Genomic DNA, 5754 nt, shown 5'->3' on the forward strand with positions numbered 1-5754 from the left:
TTGTAGGCGTCGTACCTCGGAACGTCGCAAGCCGAGACCGTCGTAAACCCGGGACTGCCTGTAATGGCAAAGTAAGATGCAAGCTTTGTTCGAAATTCATAGCATCGTTTTACAGATGAAAGTAAAAAAAAAAAAAAAAATCAACCATCTCTCCTTAGAACTGAGGTGAAATGGATAAATCTAGTTTGTGAAATATCACCTATCTAGTACCTAATAAGCTTGAAAGTCCAAGGTTTGTTCCATCGTTCATATATAGCAATTACGTAAGACCAAGAAGCCATTAAGAATTTAATTCTAATGGAACAAAAGATGGATAAAGGCTGCAAAAAAACTTACAAGTCCCTATTGTGATGGAAGCTAGCTTAACTATCTATAATACGGACTGGAAAAAATATAAAGAAATTTGTATTATTTACAACAAATATCACCCCTTTCTGTAAAAGTTAATACTTGACACTTTTTACTCCATACTGCTATTTTCAATTATACTGACTACCACGAATATTTTTAATAATAAAATCAAAGTTACCTATTCTTTGTCATTAATGAAGTTTTGGCTTTCCATTGTTTACCAAATTTCCCATTGTTTACAAATTCATAAATTTACTGGAGATAATAAGCATCACATTAGTATTAATAACTCACGAAAACCTTTGTACCCAAGCAAGTATGCATTGAAAACCTAGTATGTATAAATATCTGCAAATCAAAGGGCAGAGATCTAGGCAAAACCTGCCGAGTAATTTTAAAGCTAGCTCATGGAAAACTCTCTCCTTAATATACCCAACTTCTCGACATAATATATTTACATAAAGATGGCTGCCTATAGCTGATATGACATTAATAGAAACCTGTTTTTTAGTATTACGTAACCCAAGGTATTACATTACACCTAATATCTGACATCAAACAAAATAATTGTAGATGAAACAATGTTAGACAACTAATTGGTATGATAAAGACTCCTGTAGTTCCCACTCAAAAAACTATAAAGAACGCTGAACTCTTATGTACTAAACTTTGGGCCAAACAGGTACTGTTATGACCCTGATGAGCTGACACTTGCAATTAATATAAATTAATTCTATTGGTTTTCATAGTCAAATGAGGTTAAGATTTTAATATCCCCGATTGTGAAAGTACAACTCGTTCCAAACATTTTTTCTATTTCAGTCATAATCAACTGTTGATTGTATGGATGTCGGGCCGAGTTTGTGATATGATGGTGGGAGATGGATGGTTGGAGTAAATATGGCTCAGGCCTGCACATAAATTCCCTTGTTATCAGCTTACTAGCAGAACAGTCTTTCCATCTTGTATGGTTGTATTGCAAAGGGATGCATCGATGCCTTCATCGGTGTTAACCTGTACAGGGGTTTGACTTACAAGTCGTAAGATCCCATACTAAGGGGTTTCTCCTCATCCTTGGGAAGAGAGGGGCTTTGGAAACACTGAAAAATAAAATTACAAATTACTTCTCCTTCATCCACCAAAGCGGAAGCTTGGAGAAGTTTTTGCTCCAGATTCAGGATTCTTATTATCATGACCTAGTGAACGAAAATGAATATATTAGCTTTTATTATCCTTATATTGTCAATCTTGCTAGATATAACCTATATGATTTAAAGGCCTTTCATTAGTATAAAAAGATTGATTAACTGATTCCTTACCATTCAAGGGAGGATAAATGTTCAAATTATGTTACTGTCTTGAAGAATCTGCTCTTCAGTCTCCTCTTGCCATGGATTCATTCCAGTGACCTAAAAAACCAGAATTAATTATTATTAGTGTTGTTTGATTTTAAACAGATGAACTAGGCCTAGAATACAACCTACATACAATCATTCTGCAGTCTATGGAGTGACTGATAGAACTCAGCCTATATCCTTTCAGGATGATCCTACAACACCATTGAGGCTAACATTGCAGTAGCTTTGTTCATATAGAACTCCAGTATCTTCCAGTATACACAGAGCTGTGGTAGTGTTTGGTTTGTTTTAGTACGCAATGGATTGTGCAGAAAAAAAGAATCTAGAGTTTATTCTTAAAAGTTTAATATTGATTTGATTACTATTGATATAATTTTAAATTTAACTTTTTGATTGAACTGTAAGTTCTTGTTAAGTATGTTTTAATCCTTTTTATAGGTGTGAAACTTCTCCCCCTTCCTTTGTATGGATGGTTCTTGCCCTTCTGTGGATTAAAAAACAAAAAAATGCCCCTTTCTTTTGGCAAGAAAGATGAACTTCTCAATTACATTACCTTTTGAATCTTTAAAGTGACAGATTGAAGCATTGCCTAGTGAGCAAGCATAGAAAAGGAATCGTATCAATATATATAATACAGACAGTTTAATATGGAGATTTCCATTTTGAGGCAAGGCTACATTAATAATTGTGGCAAGTACTGAAGTCCTGGTGTTAAAGGGCAAGATGCTGAGTTTCATTGTACAGATTTTTTCATTTGAGTGAAGCTCTGGGCAAGTGGTATTGCTGTTAACTAAAATATGATTTTTTTTGTTACCGTTGACTATATTTATTATTGCTGTTAACACGCTTGTCTATGTTGGATTCAAGTGCCTAATGCTATCAAGGAAAAAATATACAGATTTTGTAGATTAAGTAGTGGTAGAAAATTGAAGTGTGCTCAAGCGTGTCTGTGGTGTGGAACTGGTAGATTTTCCTTGGAAAATGCCTTATTCTCCAAGAAAATAAGTCTCATTGTACCTATTACTTGAAACAGATATTTGTATTTATTCATTGCTCTGGGTTTGGTGACCTTGTATTATAAATGGACTAAAATCCCATTGTTTGGTAGCTGTAGTAGTAGTTATAGAATAAATTGGCATTGAGGAAAATTTGTAAGAATAGCTTTACATATTTCCTCTTGAAACCATCAGCCTGTTATATGTGACTAGTGCTTTTACTTGTTATCTAGCCACAACAGTCACACCATACAGTAGCATTTACAAATTCAAAATGCTACTATTTCCCTAGTACAATAGACAGAATATAGGGCCTTTTTTCCTTTTTTAAAGCTGGTATCAACAAGATGACGGCTTGTATATGTAATGAATTACTTGTATTGCCGAGAACTTTTATAACAGCATTAGTATAAAGTTTACCTGTCCAGAATATTTTACCTCTAGTTGCTAATCAAACTCGAATCACCCTATTGTCTGAGATAACCGAATGTACTACAGACTAACGTTGGAAATATTAATCTAAGCTGCAGTTTGACCTTAATTGCGTACGTTATATAATTTGACACTCTGGAAGGTAAACCTGACTCAGTAAAACTGGTCTAAAACTTACCAAGACTTTCAATCTTTGATTCCATACTTGCGTATATGAACTATGCATAAAACTAGAACTACCAGTGTTTAGGACAAATATATACCTCTAGTTGCTTTATCATAATTATATTTTTCACTTTTATTGTCCTTGTAATTATCAATAAATAAATTATGCTTTGAACAAAAAAATAACTTAAGAAAAAAAGATAATTTTCCTGATATCTATCTGGATGCTTACCGACTGTTAAAGGTAGCTTATCTTTGTGCCGTTTGTTGCAATCGGCATTGAAGAAAAAAAAAAAAAAAAACGGGAATGGGTAACTCGTTACGACTGTCCAAAGTATCCGTTTCCCACCAGATGGTACTGGAACGTTTACTACTATTATTTGGAATGAATCTTACCCATTGTTAAAGTTAGCCAACTACACATTGAATGAGGATGGTGGGTTAGTGCAGCCAGAGGTACAGAGTTTCAGCCAAGCAGACTAAAAGCTTTTTAATAGATGTTGTAACCACTACAGGGTACAGTAAGGTCCTCATAGCGAAACTTGTCAGAGGATTCTTCCAGGGAAATAGGACTATCTTGTAGAGTACTGGTGACTCCTGGGCCTGAGTTGAAAGCCCATAACCGACAATCTAAAACTAAGGATAATTTAATTATTAGTTTCATATATGAAGGTGTATTCCTATAGTACACTGTATACCTTCATGCTCCCAAAATTCAATAGTGGGATTTCAAACTACTAACGACAAGATTGAGAGGCCATGGTTACTATCATTTTGGTTCAGGAGTGAGTGTGTGCCACATTGATAGGGCTTAGGCGTACCATGTGCTAAAATTGAACATTTGTGAAAAATGCAGCAAAAATAGTTGTAACTCCTCTGAACTGCAAGATAGCCTTCCCTAGCAGGTGGTTTTTAATGAAATAGACATGTTTATAAGACAGAGGCCATGAGGATTAGTATCTCCAAGAAGGTAAAGTATTTAGGGATCTGTGTGTGCATAGACTTGAACCATTTTGGACACAGGAGTGTTTGGCCTACTGACACCGCAGATAAAATCTCCCCTTCCTCCTCTTACAGGTTCATGTATGTCCAGGTAAGCCCTTGAGGATTCAAACTGGGCATAAGAACTGACAGAATATAACATTGCAGCCAAGAAGCTATAACTGAACTTCAAAATTATCGTTGCTATGCCAAAATTATTGTAAAAACAATATTTTGGAATCCATGTGAAAAATGATTACATATTTTACCACTACACTAGCCAAGCGTGTTTTGATTTAGTTTTTTAATGCCAAGCACACCAAAGATACAAAAAGTTAGCTTTTAAAGAAGTGAGTTAGATTCTTATAAATCATTAACTTCCACCTCGTCCCCAGTTGTTTCATTTTTGAAGTTTTTTAAGGGGAGCACAGACTCCGTAACGCCCCATTATAAAGTAAGTCCTTGTAACTTCCTATGATTGAAGGGATTTGCTTGAATTTCTATCACTTATTCTTCAACTAATAATTAAAATTTTTCAAAGAGAATTTTTTTTAGAAAATAAAGTTCCAAGTTCATTTTTTTTTGCATTAGAAAGAAATTAGGGAGTCACTAAAAAAAAAAAAAAAAAAAAAAAAAAAAAAAAAAAAAAAAAAAAACAAAAAAAAAAAAAAAAAAAAAAAAAAAAAAAAATTTCACTCTAAAATCACTTTGGCTCTTTGAAATTCAAGATAAATAGTTACACTTCAGCCTGTAAAAGTTTCAATGAATTTAGTTCAGTCTTCTTGAAGTTACAAGAACTTGTTTGTGAAAAAAGTAACTATTGAGTAAATGCAAATAAATTTACGCCTATTTTGTAATAACTACAAACTATTCCAGGTAGAAGGCTGATTTTTGCACTAAAACTATTCTGTCATATAAGAAATAAGATCTGAAATTTACAATATGATCCAGTGAATAGAAATATGATTTCTTGATTACTAAATTTTACCTAAAATTTGCATTCATATTTTTATGTAAAGTTTGCAAATAAATTTTAAACTAACAGTTAGAGGACTGAAATTTACACTTTAAATCAGTGAATAGAAATGAGATTTCTTGATTAATATATCTTACCTCAAATTCACATATATATATTTTTATGTAAACATTTGCAAAATGAATGAGAAACTTTGATAGTTAGAAGGCTGATTTTTGTACTAAAACTATTTTCTGGGCTCAGCTCGTGTCGGCCTATGAAAGGATCCTTAATATCATTCTTTCTAGGCAAAATTAATCTAAAATTACAGGAGAAAACAAAATTAAGAAAAATGTCAGTAAAACTGACTCGCTCACTCTATAAAAGAAGTGTCGGTATGAGAATAGGGGCGAGCGGGATCACTACCACGAGTCATTCACCATTTGACCTTCCAATCAAAATCCCCACTAGAGAGAGCTGATACCAACGGGTGATGCGGCCGCTACTACTACTACTA

The sequence above is a fragment of the Macrobrachium nipponense genome, chromosome 35, assembly GCF_015104395.2.
Source record: "Macrobrachium nipponense isolate FS-2020 chromosome 35, ASM1510439v2, whole genome shotgun sequence".
In the NCBI taxonomy this organism is placed as follows: Eukaryota; Metazoa; Arthropoda; class Malacostraca; order Decapoda; family Palaemonidae; genus Macrobrachium; species Macrobrachium nipponense.